This window comes from Marmota marmota, unplaced genomic scaffold (genome assembly GCF_001458135.2).
Source record: "Marmota marmota marmota unplaced genomic scaffold, marMar, whole genome shotgun sequence".
NCBI classification, from domain to species: Eukaryota; Metazoa; Chordata; class Mammalia; order Rodentia; family Sciuridae; genus Marmota; species Marmota marmota.
The window spans coordinates 707109-729734 of NW_026000255.1; the positions used below are offsets into that span (position 1 = coordinate 707109).

Consider the following 22626-nt stretch of genomic DNA (forward strand, 5'->3'; position numbering starts at 1 on the left):
AAATATATATATATATTTTATATATATATATATTTATATATATATATATATTTTATATATATATATATATAAAATCTCTTTAATGACCCACACCTGAGATTTCTATGAGATGGTTCTAGGTTTTTATTACCCAAGTATACACTACACAACTGATAAGAGTGTGACAACACTGTGCTTTGTAAAACTAAGCAATCCTGTACTTGTCATATCTAAAATATCTTTCTCTAACTAGATAAATCAATTTTTAAGGATATTCAAGAAAATGTTTATTTCTTGGTGATCACTTTGCCAGCAAGCCTAAAATAGAACTCTGAAATGGCTCATAATCCAACTTGTCTAAATTTAAAATGCAGATGTTATCACATTGCATTATTTTCTGCAGCTTGCTTTTGTCATTCACTATTTTGTTGTTGTTGTTGTTGTTGTTGTTGTTGTTGTTTTTAATTTTCTCTGCTTGTCTCTAACATTCCTTGTTACATTCAAAGACTGTTGGAGAGTACATATGTGACATTTTTTGAATCATAGAAAAATAAATTCAAACTTCCATTCTATTGTTGATCATTTTGGTTCGTTCTTATAAACAATGCTGAAATTAATATTGTTGTGTACTCTTACCTGAGTTTATGTAGAGTACGCCCCAGAATGACAAATGGTGAGTTGTTAGTGTAACTTCTTCAAGTTTTCTAAATACTAAGTTGTTGTGTTGAGTATACCAAATCATGGTATAATATAATCAGATTATTTGTATTTCATGTTCCCCATGTCCTAGTCAATCTTCAATTTTTTACATTTTTAGTTTGTGCCAAAATAATGGGTATAGAATGAGTATTCATTATTTTAACTTACATTTTCTAATTATTACTGAATTTGAACTTATTATTCTGTTTTGTTTGGCTTTCACTTTTCCAATTGTGCAACTTTTTTATGCTTTTGAGATGTTTCTCTTTCTTTCACCCATTTTTACATTTATATACTGTTAGCCCAAACTGTGGCAACTTTCACACATTCTATATAAAATTTTCTTTTAATTATAGATCAAATGCTGACATCCATTACACTTTTAATTTATTATAACATTATAAGTAAATTAAGCATTCTCAATTACAGTTGTTTAACTCCCATAATTATTCAAAACCCATGTTTTGAATTGGCTATTTAGTCTTTTCTACATGTTCATAGAAAATATACATTAGATATTACTGACTATTATTGACTATTAGATAAACTTCAACCTTACCTTTCTTTTGTTTTCCATATGTTTATTGATACATTATATTTATACATAATAGTGGGATTGGTTATTATAAAAGTGCATGGGCTCTCTCTTGTCCAATGAGGAGGTCCACAGAACAGGGTAGAGGAGAGTGTGGCTGTGGAGTCACTAATCAAGATCTCTGGAGACCAAGCTGGAATCAAGTATGATCTTATTGCACAGTTACCATGTATATATACTCAGGCAGTAGCTAGGCAGATTACAGGCAGCCACCAATACAATTTCTTCCTAACTGTCCTTGCAGCAACCAATCGAGGAGTGGGCCGTGGAACAAGCACCGGGACTGCAACACATGACCTCATGCCCAGGGCTGTGCCTATGGGGTAAGGGGTCTGCCACACACACGCCTAGCATGAGGGGAGTGGCCTGCCACTCAGATGCCCTTAATGTATGCCATGTACGCAGTACTCCATGCACTTGTCCCCACATATAAGCACATATACAACAATTTGGTCAATGTTTTTCACAGTGTTTTAGTCAACTTTTTCACCACTGTGACCAAAAGACCTGACAAAAAAAAATTTAGAGGAAGAAAAGTTTATTATACACTCACAGGTTCAGCAATCTCAGTCCATAGACAGTCGACTCCATTGCCTTGAGCCTAAGGTGAGGAATAACATCGTTGTAGAAGGGTGAGGATGATGAAAGCAGCTCAGACATGGCAACCAGGAAGTAGACAAGGCTCTCCTCACCAGGGACAAAATATATATAAAGTCACACCTGCCAGTGACCTACTTCCTCCAGCCATTCCCTACCTACCTATACTTACTGCCCAGATAATCCACATCAGTTAAGGCTCACATAACCCAATCATCTCACATCTAAACTTTCTAGCATTTTCTTACACATGAGCTTTTGGGGGAACACCTCATATCTAAACCTTAACACCCAGCATTTTCCATTTCCATCCCCTTTTCCCTCCCCTGGTTCCTTTTCTCTACTAGTGTCCCTTCCATTTTCATGAGAGCCCCCACTTTTTTTTCTCTAGGTTCCACATATGAGAGAAACATATGACCCTTGACTTTCTGAGTTTGGCTTATTTTGCTTAATATAAAACTTATATTTCATCCATTTTCATCCATTTTCCTGATATTTTCTTATTTATGCCTGAATAAAACTCCATTGTGTATACATAGCACATTTTCATTATCACTTCATCTGTTTTTTTTTAAATTGGTGCTTTTTTAATATATATAATTTTTAGTTGCAGATTAACACAATACCTTTATTTTGTTTATTTATTTTTATGTGGTACTGAGGATCGAACCCAATGTCTCACACATGCAAAGCAAGCGCTCTACCACTGACCTACAGCCCCAGCCCTCACTTTATCTGTTGATGGACATCTAGGTTGGTTCCACAATTTGGCTATTGTGAACTACTGTAAACATGAGTATTTGTGTTGCTTTAGGATAAATATCAAGAAGTGGTCATATGGTTGTTCCATTCCTAGTCTTTTACTAGTTTACAATCCCACCAACATTATAAAAGTTTTTCTTTTCCTCACACTGTATACAGCATTTACTGCTGTTTGGATAATTCATGGCTGCCATTCTACCCGTAATGAGATGAAATCTGAGTGCAGTTTCAATTTGCATCTCTCTGATGGCTAAAGATATTGAACATTTTTGCATATATTTGTTGTATATTTGTATTTCTTCCTTTGAGAAGTATCTGTTTACTTCATTTGCCCATTTATTCACTGGGTTTTTGTGTGTGTGTGTGTCTTTTGAGGTTTTCTGGGGTACCAAGGATTGAACCCAGGGTGATTTAACCAATGACCCACATCAGCAGACCTTTTTTATGTTTTAATAGAGATAGGTCTCACTGAGTTGCTTAGGGCCTCACTAAGTTGCTGAGGCTGGCTTTGAACTCATGATCCTCCCGCCTTAGCCTCCCAAGTCACTGGGATTGCAGGCAGGTACCATCATGCCCAGCTCCAGTTGGATGTTTTTTTTTTTTTTCATTTATTTTCAATTATTTGTTCTAATTAGTTATACATGATAACAGAATGCACTTCTATACATAGTACACAAATGGAGCACAATTTTTAATTTCTCTGGTTGTACACAAAGTACACCATTCACGCAATCATACCTGTACATGGGGTAAATATGCCCATCTCATTCAAACAACTTTCCTACATGCATGCCCCTCCCGCCCCTTTGTCCAATCCAAAATTCCTCCATTCATCCCATGCTCCCCACCATACCCATTATGGGTCAGCATCCACTGACCCATAATGGGGATGGTGGTTTTTTGGGATTGGTTTTGGGGGATTGGCTTACTTTGCTTAGTATGATATTCTCCATCCAATCCCATTCATTTACCTGCAAATGCTATAATTTTATTCTGTTATAATGCAGAGTAATATTCCATTGTGTATATATACCACAGTTTATGCATTATCTATTGAAGGGCATCTAAATTAGTTCCACAGTTTAGCTATTGTGAATTGTCCTGCTATAAACATTGATGTGGCTGCATCACTGTAGTATGCTGTTTTTAAGCCCTTTGGGGATAGAACTAGGAGTAGGAAAACTGGGTCCAATGGTGGATCCATTCCAAGTTTTCTAAGAAATCTCCATAAAGATTTCCAGATTGGTTGCATGAATTTGCAATTCTACCAGAAGTGTAAGAGTGTACTTTCTCCCCCAAATACTCTTCAACACTTACTATTGCTTGTATTCTTGATAATTGCCATTCTACTGGAGTGAAATGAAATCTTAGAGTAGTTTTTTTAATATTTATTTTTTAGTTTTAGGTGAATACATATCTTTATTTTATTTTTATGTGGTGCTGAGGATCAAACCCAGTGCCTCACAGGTGCTAAGCGAGCACTTTACCACTTGAGCCACAACGCCAGTCCCCTTAGGGTAGTTTTGATTGGCATTTCTCTAATGACTACAGATGTTCAGCATTTTTCATATGTTTATTGATTGATTGTATATCTTCTTCAGAGAAGTGTCTGTTCAGTTCCTTAGCCCATTTATTGATTGGGCTATTTGGTTTTTGGTGTTAAGTTTTTTGAGTTATTTATATATCCTGGAGATTAGCGCTCTGGCTGATGGGCATGTGGTAAAAAATTTGCCCCCATTCTGTAGGCTCTCTCTCTTTTTTTAATATTTATTTTTTAGTTGTAGTTGGACACAATATCTTTATTTATTTTTATGTGGTACTGAGGATCAAACCCAAGGCCTCGTGTATGCTAGGTGAGTGCTCTACTGCTGAGCCACAACCCCAGCCTTGTAGGCTCTCTTTTTACCTCATTGATTGTTTCTCCTGCTGAGAAGAAGCTTTTTAGCTTGAATACATCACATTTATTTATGCTTGATTTTATTTCTTGTGCTTTAGGAGTCTTGTTAAGGAAGTTGGGCCTAATATGACATGATGATGATTTGAGACATTAGGTAGAGGGTGTCTGGTCTAATTCCAAGGGCCTTGATCCACTTTGACTTGAGTTTTGTGCATGGTGAGAGATAGGGGTTTAATTTTATTTTGTGTATATGGATTTCCTGTTTTCCCACTGCATTTGTTGAAGAGGCTATCTTTTCAACAATATATATTTTTGGTGCCTTTGTCTAGTATGAGATAACTGTATTCACATGGATTTGTCCTCTATACTGTACCATTGGTTTACAAGTCTATTTTGATGCCAATATCATGCCATTTTTAAAAATATTTTTTAAGTTGTATATGGACACAATGCCTTTATTCTTTTATTTATTTTTATGTAGTGCTGAATATTGAACCCAGTGACTCATATGTGCAAGGCAAATGCTCTGCTACTGAGCCGCAATCCCAGTCCCCATGCTATTTTTGTTACTATAGCTCTATAGTATAGTTCAAGATCTGGCATTCTGATGTCACCTGCTTCACTCTTCTTGTTAGGATTGCTTTGGCTAATCTGAGTCTCTTATTTTTTCCAGATGAACTTCATGATTGCTTCTTCTATTTCTATGAGGAATGTCATTGGGATTTTCATTAGAATTCCATTAAATCTGTATAATTCTTTTGGTACTATAGTCATTTTGACAACGTTAATTCTTCCAATCCAAGAACAAGGGAGATTTTTTCATCTACTAAGGTCTTCTTCAATTTCTTTATTAGTGTTTTGTAGTTTTTATCATGTAGGTCTTTTACCTCTTTTGTTAGGTTGATTCCCAATTTTTTTGAGGCTATTTTAAATGGAGTAGTTTTTCTAATTTTTCTTTCAGAGGATTCATCACTGATGTATAGAAATGCATTTGATTTATAGGTGTTGATTTTATATCCTGCTACTTTGCCGAATTTAATTATTAGTCCTTGAATTTTTCTGGGTGGGATATTGTTTTTTTGTTTGTTTTGTTTTGTTTTTTTGTTTTGTTTTTTAATCTTCTAAATATAGTCATGTCATTGGCAAATAGTGATAGTGATAGTTTGAGTTCTTCTTTTCCTATTCATATCCCTTTAATGTCTTTCTTCTGTCTAATTGCTCTGACTAGAGTTTCAAGACTGTATTACATAGAACTGGTGAAAGAGGGCATCCTTGTCTTGTTCCAGTTTTGAGAGGGAATGCTTTCAAGTTTTCTTCATTTAGAATGATGTTGGCCTTAGCCTTACCATAGATAGCTTTTACAATGTTGAGATATGTTCCTATTATGCCTAGTTTTTCTAGTGTTTTGAACATGAAGAGGTGCTGTATTTTTTCAAATGTTTTTTCTGCATCTATTGAAATGATCATATGATTCTTATCTTTAAGTCTATTGATGTGATTAATTACATTCATTGATTTTCATATGTTGAACCAACCTTGCATCCCTGGGATCAACCTCACTTGATTATGGAGTACCATATTTTTAATATGTTTTTCGTATGTGATTTGCCAGAATTTTACTAAGAATTTTTGCATCTATGTTCATTACAGATATTGGTCTGGAATTTTCTTTCCTTAATGTGTCTTTGTCTGGTTTTGGAATCAGGGTGATACTAGCCTCATAGAATGAGTTTGGAAGTGTTCCCTCTTTTTTAAATTTAAGGAGTATTGGTATTAGTTCTTCATTGAAGGTCTTGTAGAACTCAGCTCTGAATCCATCTGGTCCTGGGCTTTTCTTGGTTCATAAACTTTTGATGGTGTCTTCTATTTCATTGCTTGAAATTGATCTGTTTAAATTGTGTATATCTTCTTGATTCAGTTGGGGTAAATCATATTATTCTAGAAATTTGTTGAAGCCTTCAATATTTTCTATATTATTAGAGTACAAATTTTCAAAATAGTTTCTAATTATTTTCTGTATTTCTGTAGTGTCTGTCATGATATTTCCTTTTTCATCATGGATTTTAGTAATTTTAGTTTTCTCTCTCTTTTCTCTTCATTATCATGGCTAAGATTTTATCAATTATAATTTTTTTTCAAAGAACCAACATTTTGTTAATTTTTTCAATTGTTTCTTTTGTTTCAATATCATTATTTTTGACTCTGATTTTAATTATTTCTTGTCTTCTACTTTGGGTGTTATTTTGTTCTTCTTTTTCTAAGGTTTTGAGTTGTAATATTAGGTCATTTATTTGTTGAGTTTTCTTCTTTTACAAAATGAACTCTGTACAATGAACTTTCCTCTTAGTACTGCTTTCATAGTGTCCTAGAGATTTTGATATGTTGTATCAGTGTTCTCATTTACCTCTAAGAATTTTTAAATCTCCTCTCTAATGTCTTCTTCTGCATTGATCATTCAATAGTATATTATTTGGTCTACAGGTGTTGGAGTAGCTTCTATTTTTTTTATTTTAATCATTGATTTCTAATTTCATTCCATTATGATCTGATAGAATATAAGGTAGTATCTTTACTTTTTTGTATTTTCTTTGTGGCATAATATATGGTCTATTTTAGAGAAAGATCCATGTGCTGCTGAGAAGAAAGTGTATTCACTCATTGATAGATGAAATATTCTATATATGTCTGTTAAGTCTAGATTATTGATTATATTATTGAGTTCTATAGTTTCTTTGTTTAGCGCTTCTTTGTAAGATCTATCCAGTGTTGAAAGAGGTGTCTTAAAGTCACCCACTATTATTATGTTTTTTGTCTATTTGATTCTTAAAATTGAGCAGGGTTTGTTTGATAACATAGATGCTCCATTGTTTGGGGCATATGTATTTATAATTATTATGTCTTGTTAACCCTTAAACAGTATGAAATATCCTTCTTTATCCCTTCTGACTTACTCTGGCCTGAAGTCTACTTTTTATGATATAAGGATGAAAACCCCTGCTTATTTATGAAGTCCATGTGAATTACGTTTTTTCCCAACATTTCACCTGCAGTCTGTGTATGTATATTCCTATGAGTCTCTTGAAGGAAGCATATTATTGTCTTTTTCTGAATCCAATCTGCCAGTCTATGTCTTTTGATTGATGAGTTTAGGCCATTAATATTGAAGGTTGTTATTGAGACATGGTTGTATTCCTGGTCATTTTGGTTTACTTTTGGTTTTTAACTGATCTTGGTTTCTCCTTTTATTGGCTTTTCCTTTAATGTAGTTCCCCCCCTTTGTTGACTTTCATTGTTGTTTTTCATTTCCTCCTCATGGAATATTTTGCTAAACATGTTCTCTAGTGCAGGCCTTCTACTTGTAAATTCTTTTAACTTTGTTCATCATGGAAGGTTTTTATTTCATGATCAAATCTAAAGCTTAATGTTTCTGGATATAAGATTCTTGGTTGGCATCCATTTTCTTTCAGAGTTTGGTACGTTTTTCCAGGACCGCCTAGCTTTTTGGGCCTGGGTTGAGATATCTACAGAGATCCTAATTGGTTGCCCCCTATATGTAATCTGATTTCTGTCTCTTGTGGATTTTAAAATTCTCTCCTTATTATAATATTCTCTCCTTATTATAATATGCCTTGGTGTAGATCTGTTGTGATTTTGTACATTTAGTGTCCTATAAGCCTCTTGCATTTGATGTTCCAATTCATTCTTCAGGTTTGGAAAATTTTCTGATATTATTTCATTGACTAGATTGTTCATTCCTTTGGTTTGTAGCTCTACACCTTTCTCTATCCCACTAATTCTTAAATTTGGTTTTTCCGTGTTATCCCATAGTTCTTGGATGTTCTGTTCATGGCTTTTTACCATCTTCACTGTGTGGTCAAGTTTATTTTCAAGATTGTATATTTTGTCCTCATTGTCTGATGTTCTGTCTTCCAACTGATCTAGTCTGTTGGTGATGCTCTCTATTGAGTTTTTAATTTGGTTTATTGTTTCCTTCACTTCAAGTTTTCTGGGCTGGGGATATAGCTCAGTTTGTAGAGTGCTTGCCTCACATTCACAAGGCCCTGGGTTAAATCCCCAGCATCAAAAAAAAAAAAAAAAGTAAGTTTTCTGTTTGTTTGTTTGTTTTTTCAGAATCTCCATTTTTTATTGAGTAAACTTTAGCTTCCTGTATTTGCTTCTGTAGCTCTGTATCAAAGTGATCTTTTGTTGCCTGTGTTTGCTCTCTTATATCATGCTTTACTTCACAGAACATTTTAATTATGAACATTCTGAACTCCTTCTCTGATATTTCTTCTGCTGTGCTGGTCATGGGTTCTAATAATGTAGTATCTTGGTTTGCTTGGGGCACTTTCTTTTCTTGTTTTTTCATGTTATTCATGTGTCTTCCCCTCTAGCATTGTGGATCTGAGGTATTACAATTTTTACCCTATGGACTTATAGTGTCCCTGCAGGGTTTCAATACCTCTCTTTTAAGGGGGAGTTCAATATCAACAGATCCCAAGGCAAACCATATACAGCTTTAAACCAAATAGCTTCTATTAAGACAGATACAGTTTTCTGGTAATAGAAATTGTGTGTTTGATTATTATCTACAATATAAACGGTAGGTTTGCAAATGTGTCTACAGTTTCTAATGGTGGACAAAGAGAGAATGGAGGGGGGTGTAGGATGAGATGTTAATGTGGTAGGAGGTAAGGATATAGATTTATTAGATCCTAGGAAGTGTGAAAGAGGAATCAAAAGAAGTTGGCTGGTACCAGGAAAAGAGAGAAAGTGACTGGCAAAACAGGTAAGTGGGAAGAAAATAGAGAGGGAATACAAAAAAAAACCAGACAAAAATTACTAAGAAAAAGGAAAAATGTAAAAATAAAGGATAAAACAATATACAACAAAACTGTAATATACTATTCAGACATCCCATTCCTTGGTAGCCTAATAAGCATGAAAAGTACTTGGTTTCACAAATGTTGGGGATGTCAGTGTGGGAAAAGAAAGAGAAAGAGGAAAACAAATCTCAAAGGAAAATTGAAGGATTTTTTCTGTTGTGGTTCAGTATCTTTCCTGTTTTCCCTCTCATCTGATAAGGGGGTTTGTCTGGTGTTTGCTGGTATTTCCACCCTCAGGATGGTGAAGGTTACTAAGATGAGAGGGTTGGTCTTGGAGGCAGAACTCCTAGAAGTGAGGTATAGCATTTGCCAGTCCCCATTGGAAGACTGCACCCCAAGGATCTCCTTTGAGGCCTGCTCATGTGATGTGGGTATCTGGTCTTAGCCACTTATATCACCTATAGACCCTACAATTCCTGGTCTATAATTTAGACTCTAAACTGTAGCTCCCTCACCCCTTCCCTTTCTACTTCCCAGTCAGGAACCTCTTTATCTCTCTCTGGAAGTCCTGTGTGCTGAGCTCTAGGGGCTGTGCAATTTTCGCAGAGGGCTGTTTTGTATCAGGCAGATCAGGACCACGCTTTGAGAACCATAGACTGACCATAGCTGCAAGCACTGTTCCTGGTTAGTGAAAGTGTGCGGGGCGTGGAGGGGGGATTAGGGGATAGGTAACTTGATATTGCTTCTAGGCCCCAGCCAGTATCACAAGATGGGAGTTGCCTCAACTAAAGATGGCCATGGCAGTAGTAAGCATTATCCAAGTTGGCTATGAAGGTGTCCCAAGATGGAGTTTACCACATTCAAAGATGGGGCACCAGAAGATGGGGCCTGGCACTAGCATTGGGTGGTGTGTTTGGAGATGCAGCTCTGTGGCTTGTGGTGCTGTGGTGGGTGGCTGTCTTCAAACCTGTCTGGTGTCCCTAGGTGAAGGCTACCACATGGAGAGAACTATGGCAGCAGTTGCAATGTCCCAAGATGGAGGCTATGGGGGAGCCCAATGTTGGTAGATGAGAGTGCATGTGGACACGACAGTCAGGGGTCCTTTAATTGCTCACAGATAAACAGTATTCCCACTGCTTGAATTCCTGGTCATGTACCTACAAGAAATGCAGTTTCCTTCTAGCTAGCCATCTTGAATCTCCCCTGCAATTGGGTTTTTTAATTTTTGTTGTTGTTGTTTTTTATATATTCTAGATATTAATTCTCTGCCAGAAAAGTAGCTAGCAAAGATTTTCTCCTATAGTATAGATTCTCTTTTTACATCTTAATCATTTCCTTGTGCAAATTTTTTTTTAAATTTGAAGCTATTCCATTTACTAATTCTTGGTAGTATTTCCTGAATTTTAGGAGTTCTATGGAGGAACTTTTTGTCTGCGATTTTAATTTCTGAGATCAGACGAGATCGGGCATGTTCAGGATGGTATGGCCATAGAAGCTTGTGATTTTATGTTAGAGCATTGATCCTACATTTTCTATAAAAAGTTCCAAAGTTTCTATTTTAATTCCTAGGTCTTTGATTTTCTTTGACTCCTGTGCGGGGTTAGAGATATGAATATAGTCTCATTTTTTGTATATGGATAACCAGTTTTATTAGCACCATTTATTAAAAGGGTTATTTTTCATCCAACATATATTTGTCAAGAATCAGATAGTATTTGTCAACAACATTTGTCAAGAATCTACATGGCTTCATCTCTGTGTCTTCTATTCTATCCATCTATGTGTCTGTTCTTATGCTAGTACCATGCAGTTTTGTTTCTATAACTATGAGATGTAGTTTGAGGAGTATTATTGTGATGTATCCAGCATTGCTTTTTTTAGCTTAAAATTGTTTTGGTTGCTCTGGGTTTTATTTAATCCCTTGTGAACATTAGGACTATTTTTTCTAGTTGTATGAAGAATATCATACAACTAGAAAAAATAGTTGAAAAAAAAGAATATCATACAACTTCAATTTTTTTTCTTTCAGTGTTCTATCATTTTCATTGTAGAGGTTTTTCACTTTCTTGGTTAGATTTGTTCCTAGGTATATGTATTTTTTGAGATTAGTGTGAATAGGATTGTTTTCCTGGTTTCTTTCTCAGCAGACACATTATTGACATGGGAAAGCAATTGATTTTTGTATGTTGATTTCATATCCTGCTACTTTGGTGAATTTGTTTATGAATGCTAGCTTCTGGTAGAGCTTTTGGGGTCTTCTAATTATAGGACCATATCATTTGCAAACAATGATAATTTGACTTCTTTCTTTTCTGTTTGTGTTCATTTCAATTCCTTCTCTTGCCTAATTGCTCTGGCAACAATTTCTAATGCTATATTATAAATGAATAGTGGAGAATCAACATTCTTATCTTGTTCAGATTTTAGAGAAAATGCTTTCAAATTTTAAGCATTCACTGTGATGTTGGCTTTGCATTTGTTATATGTAGTCTTTATGATGTTGAGGAAAGTTCCTTGTATATCTAGTTTGTTCAGTGTTTTATCATGAATGGTTGCTGAATTTTTCCAAAGGCTTTCTCTGCATCTATTGAGATGACTATGTGATTTTTTTTTCTTAGTTCTGTTTATAGTGAATTACATTTATGGGTTTGCATATGTTAAATCACCCTTGCATCCCTGGAATGAAACTGATTTGGCCATGATGAACAATCTTCTTAATATGTTGTTGAATATGATTTATTAATATTTTATTAAGAGTTTATGCATGTAAGTTCATCAGGGATATTGGTCTGTAGTTTGGTTTTCTTAATGTGTCCTTATCTGCTTTTGAGATGAGTATGATACTATCTTCATAGAACAAATTTGGAAATATTCTACCTCTTTCTATTTTGCAGAATAATTTGAGGAGCATTGGTGCTAGTTCTTCTTTAAAGGTCTAGCAGAATTCTGCTAAGAATCCATCTGGTCCATGGCTTTTCTTTGTTGGAAGGTTTTTTATTACTGTGTCACTATATAAGTTTTCAAAATAGTCCCAAATGATCCTCTGGATTTCAGAATTGTCTATTGTAAATCTCCTTTATCACCCCTAATTTTGTTGACTTGGGTTTTCTATATCTTTTTGTTGGTCTGGCTAAAGGTCTAACAGTCTTGTTCATCACTTCAAAGAACCAACTCTTCATTTCAATGATCCTTTGCATAATTTTTTTAAATCAGTTTCATTAATTTTGGCTGTATTCATAATTATTTTTTTCTTCTACTGATTTTGGAATTAGTTTGTTCTTTCTTGTATAGGGGCCTTAAGATGCATCATTAGAAGCCAGAATTAGACAGGCAGTCAATATAGATAGGTAAATCAAGTCAGGTCGGATGAAGGAGGCCAATTTCGAGTGAGTCCAGGAAGTTGGAGACTGTCCCCTGAGAGATTGAAATATTAATTCCTTCTGAGCCCCTCCTCCACTCTTATCAAGAACTGTCCCTGCTTCAACCTGTTGCCAAGGTAACCTGTCCCAGGAATTGCCCCTCCCTACAGGGAGCTATAAGGTTGTTAATGTGTCCTTGGCTACTCCATCCTGCCCTTCCCCCTTCAGCCCACCTGTTTCCCACCTTTGGGCCATCCCACCAAGCATTCCTGGGCCTAATCACATATGCAGAAAGGAGAAAGATGGGGGTGGGGGGAGGCAGGAGAACAAAGGAAGCCTAGGACATATAAAAAGGGCAGAATACCTCACTTATTGGGATACCAGCTATGGTTCCCTTCTCCCTCCCGGGAGAAGTGTATATTACCCCTTTTTAAATAAACCCTGCTTTACATATATGTATTTTTAAAAAGATGCATCATTAGGTTGTGTACTTGAAATCTTTTGATTTGCTTATGTAGGCACTCACAGCTATAAATTTTCCTCTTAGAATGACCCTTATACTGCCCTAGAGATTCTGATATGTTGTATCTCTATTCTTAAATTATTCTAAGAATTTTTTTATCATCTCACCTGATTTTTTCTATCACACATTCATCATTCAAAAGTTTTCAATCGCCATGTGTTTTATAGCTTCTATATTTTTTTTATTGGTGTTGATTTCTTGATGTGGCTGCATCATTATAGTATGCTGATTTTTAGTCTTTGGAGTATATGCTGAGCAGCGGGATAACTGGCTCAAATGGGAGTTCTATTCCACGTTTTCTGAGGAATCTCCATATTGCTTTCCAGAGTGGTTGCACCAGTTTTCAGTCCCACCAATGTACCTTTTTCTTCACATCCTCACCAACATTTATTTTACTTGTATTCTTGGGGGAATGGGGTACAAGGGATTAAATTCAGGGGTACTCGACAACTGAGCCAAATCCCCAGCCCTAGTTTGTATTTTATTTAGAGACAGAGTCTCACTGAGTTGCTTAGCACCTTGTTTTTGCTGAGGCTGACTTTAAACTTGTGATCCTCCTGCCCCAACCTCCCAAGCCTCTGGGATTACAGGCATGTGCCGCCACACCCAGCAACTGGTATTCTTTTTTTTTTTTTTTTAAGAGAGAGGAGAGAGAGAGAGAGAGAGAATTTTTTTAATATTTATTTTTCAGTTTTCAGTGGACACAACATCTTTATTTTATTTATTTATTTTTTTATATGGTGCTGAGGATCGAACCCAGCACCCTGTGCATGCCAGGCGAGCGTGTTACAACTTGAGCTACATCCCCAGCCCAACTGGTATTCTTGATAATTGCTATTCAGAGTGTAATGGAATCTCAGTGTAGTTTTAATTTGCATTTTTCTAATTGCTAGAGATGTTGAACATTTTTTCATATATTTTATGACTATTCATATTTCTTCTGTAAATTGTCTGTTTGGTTTCTTATCACTTATATTGATTGGGTTGTTTGTTTTTCAGGTGTTAAGTTTTGTGAGTTCTTTATATATTCTGGAGATTAATGCTCTATCTGAGGTACAGGTGGTAACGGTTTTCTCCCATTCTGTAGGCTTTCTCTTCACACTCTTGATTGTTTCATTTGCTGTGAAGATTTTCAGTTTGATACCATTCCATTGTGCTTTGGGAGTCTTATTGAGGAATTTGATTCCTAAGCCAACATGATGGAGAGTTGGGCTTCCTTTTTCTTTAGTAGATGCAGTGTCCCTGGTCTAATGCTTACGTCCTTGATCCACTTTGAGTTGTGTTTTATACAGGGTGAAAGATAAGAGTCTAATTTCATTTTGTTACATATGAATAATGGCACTTTTCAAACACAAGTTCACTGTGAAACTTCTGTACCAGCTAAGTTTAAACTGTCTTCTGCCTTTTACAGGGGTTTGCAGGCTAACTTTGTCTTCTATTTCTCTTTTTTTTCCTTCATGCTGACAATACCTTTGAAGTGACACAGCATGGCTGCCTAAGTGACCTCATTGCCAGCACTACATTGGCTCCAATAGATTCCTTTCCCCTCTTTCCAACACCAGATTTACTGAGTCTCTGTGAGTCTTGAACTGTTTAGTATTCATTTATACTGAAATTCCTCAGACACAAGCCTCCTTAAAAAGAAGTATTCCTGGGTTGGCATTGTAGCTTAGTGGTACAGCACTTGCCTGACACATGTGAGGCACTGGATTCAATCCTCATCACTAAATAAAAGTAATAATAATAATAATAAAGGTATTGTGTCCATCTATACCTAAAAATGAAAAAAAGAAGCAGTATTCCTGATTGCTTCAATTCTAAAAAGCACAGCAGCTGGGAATTGCCGCCTTCATCTACTTTGCCAATTTTCCTCCTCAAATTAATATTTGTAATTCTTCATGAATGCCATTCTAACTGGAGAAAAATGAAATCTGAATGCACTTTTGATTTACTTCTCTGATTGCTAAAGATTTTGAGCTTTTAAAATATTTATTAGCCATTCTTATTTCTTTTTTGAGAAATGTCTGTTTAGTACATTGGCCCATTTATTGACTGAGTTATGTTTACTTTTGTTAATTTTTTAATTATTTATATATTCTGCAAATTAGTCCTCTGTCAGAAGAGTAGTTGGCGAAGATTCTTTTCTCATTTATAGGCTCTCTCTTCATGCCATTAGTTATTTCTTTTGTTGTGCAGAAGCTTTTGAATTTGATGCCATCCCATTTATTAATTGTTGGTTTTGTTTTATTTCCTGAGACTTAGTGGGCATATAGAGGAAGTCAATGCCTACACTTATATGAGGAGGTTTTGACTCTACTTTCTTCTAGCATTTGCAAATTTTCTGGTCTACTTTCTAGGTCTTTAATTCACTATGAATTGACCTCTACACAGGTTAAGAGATGGAGATGTAATTTTATTAATCTACATATGAATATCTAGTTTTCCCAGTACAATTTGTTTTAAAAGCTGAATTTTCCCCAATAGCTTTTGTTGTCACCTTTATCAAGGATTAGATGCCTGTATTTGTGTTGTTTTGTCTCTGTGTGTTCTATGTTATTGCTTTGGTCTACCTGAGTGTTTTTATGACATTATCATACTGTTTTGTCATTATATTACTGTAGCATAATTTGAATTAGGAATTTTGATGCCTTCAGCATTACTCTTATTGTTCAAAATTGCTTTGGTTCTTCTGGATATTTTACTATTTCAATTTTAGGACACTAGAACTGTTTTTTATAGTTCTAGGAAGAATTTCATTGATATTTTAATGGGAATTTCATTAAATCTGTATATCACTTTTGGTAATATGACCATTTTGACTAACATTGTATGTAGAGAAAATCTTATGTATACAATATTTCATACGTTTTTTACATAGAAAATATTCAAGAATCAATTAAAAAGACTTAGAACTTATAAGCAAAGAAGCAGGGTACAAAATCAACATTGGTACCTTTTGCATACACCAATAATGAATTTGATGAGAAAGTAATGAGGGATGCCATTCAATCCCACAAATACACACACACACACACACACACACACACAAATAATTGGTGGCAAACATAACCAAGATGGTGAAAGACCATGCAAATTGCAAAATAATAAAGAAAGAATGTGGGGCTGGGGATGTGGCTCAAGCGGTAGCGCACTCACCTGGCATGCGTGTGGCCCGGGTTCGATCCTCAGCACCACATACAAACAAAGATGTTATGTCTGCTGAAAACTAAAAAATAAATATTAAAATTCTCTCTCTCTCTCTCTCTCTCTCTCTCTAAAAAAAAAAAGAAAGAAAGAAAGAATTTGAAAAAACACTAGAAGATGGGAGAATTCCCTTGGTCATGGATTGGGATATAGTTGTTAAGATGATTAAGATATTAAGATGTTAAGATATTGTTAAGATGAACATGCTACTAAAAGTAATTTACAGATTCAATGCAATCCCCACAAAAATGCCAATGACATTCCAACAGAACTGGAAAAATTCTAAAATTCACATGTAAGAACAGAAGACCTTGAGTTTCTAAAGCAATCCTAAGCAAAAAGGGGCGGTACTTCAGGTTTTGCAGAAACCCTTACATACTATTAGTATAATGGAAATTAGTACAACCACTATAGATAACAGTATAAAGTTTTCTCAAAATATTAAAAATACAACTACTTTATGATCCAGCTATTACCACACCTGAATATTTCTCTGAAGGAAATGAAGTTAGTTTACAAAAAATAAAAACCCTGCATATCCATGTTTATTGTGTCACTATTTACAATAGCCAAGATATGATATGGAATCAGACCAAGTGCCCATCAACAGATGCATGGGTAAATAAAATATGGTATGTATATACAAGAGAGCATTATTCATTCATAAATAAAAATAAAATTATGTCATTTCAGGAAAATGGATGGAACTAGAAAGCTTATTTTTAAGCAAAATAAGCCAGACACAGAAAGACAAGTATTGCCATATTTTCTCTCATATATTAAAACTGAAAAGGAAAAAAGATGAATTAAAGTGGAAGAGCCTATTGGCGAAGGTGGAGAGAACTGGTGGGCCAGGGTTGAAGATATGAGAGCAAGAGAGAGTAGAAGTGAGATTAAACATGATCAAAGCATGACACATGGAAGTATGGTGATGCCACAGTGAAACCCATTAATTGGACAATTATTTTGTGTTGATAATTATGATAATAAAAATAAAATAAATGTGGTGAAATATCTATTTTAAGTTGTTTTGCATTTCTCATGTGGTTAATGATATCGAGCATTTTCATATGTTTGTATTTCTTTTGAAAAATGTCTATTCAGATTACCAGCCCATTTTGAAATTGGGTTATTTTTCTGTTATTGAGAATTTTGGTTTTGGGTGGATTTTTTGTTGTTGTTTTGTTTTGTTTTCTTTGTTTTTTACTTCCTTATATGTTCTGGATACTAATCTTCTGTTAAATGAATTATTTGTGAATATTTTTATTCTGCATGTTGTCTTTTCACTTTCTTGATTTTTTTGTTGTTGTTGTACAATAACTTTCTAGTTTGATACAATAATATTTTCTTTTTTGACATTGACACACTGATTTTTATTTCCATAATAAATCTATTTTTAACTAGTTATTTGTTAAATTCCCTATTTCTAACATAACAAAAATCTTCCCTAAGTTTTCATCTTGCCATTATCTTTTACATGAAATGTTGTTAATAGACATCTCTGTGATGTTTTTCATGGTGATATATAGTTTAGGATGTTCATTCTGCCTTTGTGTTCTGGGTGTTTGAAACAAGAGGCAAAACGTGTATAGTTAGACCAAAACAAATGAACAGAGTGATATTCAAGCCAATGTTTGAAAACTTATATTAAATAATATAAGCTCTTAAAACTGTACTGAGCACACGTTAAATGCCCAATAAATATTAATTGCTATTAAATATATTATGTTTTGTGACTTCTGAGTTCCCATATTGTTAACCTATGAGATAGATCAGAATTATCATTTTTATAACCCCAATTCACAGCGTAAATCTTAACTATTATTGCTAATTGAATAAAGTAGTTGGAAGATGATGTTGCTACCTTTATTCACTCTTTTAAATTTAGATATAATAGTACTTTCTATTTGGGCTTTTGTTGCCTATGTGTTTGGGGTTTTCTGAATAGGAAAACCATTAATACCCTAATGTCTTGAAGTGTTTCCTCTAAGTGTTCCTCTAATATTTTTATGTTGTCAGGTCTTACATTGAAGTCTTTGATACATTTTGAGTTGGATTTTTATGGGGTGAAAGATGGGGTCAAGTTTTAATTTTCTGCATATGGACAATTGTTTTCACATAATTATTTATTGAATAGGCTGAACTTTCTTCAATGTATATTTTGATATTTGTTGAAAAGTAAGTTACAGTAGATGTATGGATTATATTATGAGACTCACAATTTGGTTTCATTGGTCCATGTGTCTGGGTCTGTTTTCATACCAGTACTGTGAGGTTTGAGTTATTAGAGTTGAGTGGAATGCCTTGAATCAGGTATTGTAATGCTTCCAGCTTTGGTGTTTTTCTATAAGGTTTCCTTGGCTATTGGTGATAATTTATGATTGCATATGAATTTTAGAATTGTTTTCCTAGGTTTGTGAAGAATGTCACTGCTATTTATTTTTTGTTGATTTTATTATTTTTTTAAATACACGACAACAGTGGAATGCATTACAATTATTATTACACATATAGAGCACAATTTTTTGTATCTCTGTATATAAAGTATGTTCACACCAATTTATGCCATTATACATGTACTTTGTTTTTTTTGTGTTTGTTTTTTTTTGCATTACAATTCTTAATACACATATATACCACAATTTTTCGTATAATCGCATTACATCTGTAAATGGTCCCTATCAATATGGGAAGCCATTGCATGTTTTGTGTCTTCTTGGGTTTCTTCCATCAGTGTTGTTTTAGCCAGCTTTTTTGCCACTGTAACAAAAAGACATGACAAAGACAATTTTAGAAGAGGAAAAGTTTATTTTGGCTCACAGTTCCAGAGGTCTCAGTCCACAGATGGTTGACTCCATTGTTCTGTGTCTGAGATGAGGCAGAACATCATGGCAGAAGGGCATGGAGGAGGAAAGCCATGGCAATCAAGATATAGCAATCAGGAAGCAGAGAGAGAATTTAAGCTCTCTCACCAGGGACAAAAATACATGCCCCAAAGGCACATCCCCTTCAATGACCCACCTCCTCCAGCCACAGCCTACCTGCCTAAAGTTACCACTCAGTTAATCCCTACCAGGGAATTAGTGCATTGATTAAAACTCTCATAATCCAACCCTTTCACCTCTAAATATTCTTGCATTTTCTCACCCATGCGTTTTTGGTCGACACCTAATATCTAAACCATAAACTTTTAATTTTATTATCTCATTAATACAATATAATTAAACACAATAGTGGGATTCATTATGCCATATTTATACTTGCACATAATATAATTTGACCAACCTCATTCCTCACTACCTTCCCTTTTCCTTCCTCCTCTCTCCCCTGATCCACTTGCTCTACTCCAATATACTCTCTTCTATTGTTGTTGCTGTTATTGTCATTATCATTGTTTTAATTAGTACATTATAATTATGTATATAATTGAGATTCATTGTGGTATATTCATATATAAACAAATCATGATTTGGTAGATTTTATTCCCCCAGTATTTCCCCACTTCATCCCTTCTCTCTTTTTCTCTCTATCCTCTTTCTCTACTCTATTGGTCTCCCTCATATTTTCATGAGACCTTTTTATTATTCCTTTTCTTTTTTACTTTCTAGATTCTACATATGAAAGAAAACATTAGACCTTTCATTTTCTGGGTCTGGTTATTTCACATATTATGATGTTCTCTAGTTGCATCCATTTAGCAGAAAATGACATAATTTCATTCTTTATGTCTGATATACCATATTTTCTTTATCCATTCATTCTTTGATGAGCATGTAGGCTGGTTCTATAACTTGCTTGTGGTGAATTGCACTGCTATTTGCTATTAATGGCATGCATTTGTCACAGTAGTATGCTGAATTTTAGTCCTTTGGGATACATACTGAGGGATCGGATATCTGGGTCATATGGTGGTTTCATTTCTAATCTTTGAACAATCTCCATACTGTTCTCCAAAGTGCTTTTACTAATTTACAGTCCCAATAACAACATATAAATGTACTTTTTCTCACATCCTCTTATTACTATTAGTATTCTTGATGGTTGCCATTCTGCCTTGAGTGAGGTTGTTGAACAGTTTTTAATATATTTGTTGACCATTTGTACATTTCTTCTTTTGAGAAATATCTATTTAGATCTTTCCTCCATTTATTGATGGGATTATTTCCTTTTTGATGTTAAGTTTCTTTAGTTCTGTATATACTCTGGATATGAATCCTCTGTCAAAAGCATAGATCACCAAGATTTTCTCCCATTCTGTAGACTCTCCTGTCACACAGTTCATTGTTTCCTTTGCTGCATAGAAGCATTTTAACTTTTGGTCATCCTACTTATTGATTCTTGGTTTTATTTCTTGAGTTTTAGGAGTCTTATTAAGAAAGTTAGTTCATGTGCCAATATGTAGAAGTGTTTTTTGTGTGATTCCTAGACCTTTGATTCAGTTTGAACTTATTTTGTGTGGGGTGAGAGATGTAGTTTCCTTATTCTATATGTAAATATTCAATTTTTCTAACAATATTTGTTGAAATTTTCTTCATTGTAGTTTTTGGCATCTTTATCAAAGATCAGGTGATTGTATCTATTTGGATATGTCTCTGTTTCCTATTACATTGGCCTTCAAGTCTGTTTTATGCCAGTCCATGCTGTTTTTATTAATATAGCTCTGTAGAAAAATTAAGATGAGGTTTTGTGATGCCTCCAGCATTACTTATATTGCTCAAGATTGTTTTGGATACCCTTGATCTTATATTCTTCCAAATGTATTTTAGGACATTCTTTTATAATTCTGTAAAAAATGTCATTGACATTTTGATGGGGATTGCATTAAATCTGTAGATTGTTTTTGATAATGTGGCCATTTTAGTATAATTAATTTTGTCTATCAAAGAACATGAGAGATCTTTCTATTGTCTAGTGTCTCCTTCAAATTATTTATTCAGTAGCTTTAATTTTCATTTTAGGCGTCTTTTACCTCTTTGGTAATGTTTGGTGCAAAGTATTTTTTAGGATATTATTAATACAAATTGTTTTTCTGATTGCTTTCTTGCAGATTCATTACTGATGTATAGGAGAGCTATTAATTTATGAATGTAGACTTTGTATCCTCTTACTTTGCTGAATTTGGTTTATCAGCTCTAGAAGTCTTTTGATGGAGTGTTTTGGACTTTCTGGGTATAGAATCATGTTATATGCAAACAGACACAGTTTGACTTATTTTTTTTTTATTTTTATCCCTTTAATTTTCTGTTCATGCCTGACTCTTCTTGCTAGAGTTCCAAGTACTATACTGCACAGGAGTGGTAACAGTAGATATCCTTTGTTTGTTCCTGATTTTAGAGGACATGATTTGGGATTTTCTCCTTTCAGTGTAATGTTAGTTTGTGTTTGAGATAGATAGATAGATAGATAGATAGATAGATAGATAGACAGACACACATTTATGATGTTGAGAAAACTTCCATTAATCCCTAGTTTTCTCCAGTGTTTTAACATAAATTGGTGCTAATTTTTAAAAATATTTTTAGTTATAGATGGACACAATACTTTTATTTTATTTGTTTAGTTTTTTTATGTTGTGCTGAGGATTAAATCCAGTGCCTCAAATGTGCTAGGCAAGTGCTCTACCACTGAGCCACAACCCCAGTCCAAGGGTGCTAAATTTTGTTGAATGCTTTTTCTCCATCAAGTAAAATACTCATGTGATTCTTGTCCTTAATTCTATTTATGTGATGAATTAACACTTATTGATTTGCATATGTTGAACCCACCTTGCATTCCTTGAATGAAACCAACTTGATCATGATGTACAATCTTCTTAATGTGTTTTTAAATGTAGATTCCTAATATTTTATTCAGAAGTTTTGCATTTAGGTTCATTGAGAATATTGTTCTATAGTTTTCTTATCTTGATGTAATAAATGGTTTTGGTACCCGGATGAGATTAGCATGACAGAATGCATTTCACAGAGATTTGGGTCATTGCCCTTTTTTATTTTTTATTTTGAGACAGGGTCTTGCTAAATTGCTTAGGGCCTCACTAGGTTGCTTAGGCTTGCCTCAAACTTGTGATTCTCCTGCCTCCTGCATTGCTGGGATTGCAGGTATGTACCACTGTGCCTGCCCATTTTTCTCTCTTCTTCTTCTTCTTCTTTTTTCTTTTCTTTTCTTTTTTTTTTTTTTTTTTTTTT

The 22626-nt window shown here is 34.5% G+C and overlaps 1 protein-coding gene and 1 long non-coding RNA gene across 2 annotated transcripts in view; one reads left to right on the forward strand and one right to left on the reverse strand.

Moving 5' to 3' along the window:
- Positions 1-18677: 18677 nt before the first annotated feature.
- The window catches only part of LOC125614257, a 7535-nt gene continuing 3586 nt past the window's right edge, over positions 18678-22626 (forward strand). Inside the window, exon 1 of the long non-coding RNA XR_007344869.1 lies at positions 18678-18689. This is a non-coding gene — a long non-coding RNA (uncharacterized LOC125614257). The remainder of the gene's footprint in view (positions 18690-22626) is intronic.
- Positions 19010-22626, reverse strand: part of Nbdy (negative regulator of P-body association) — a 95557-nt gene continuing 91940 nt past the window's right edge. Inside the window, exon 5 of the transcript XR_007344866.1 lies at positions 19010-19201. The gene's annotated coding sequence lies outside the window, so the exon portion shown is untranslated. The remainder of the gene's footprint in view (positions 19202-22626) is intronic.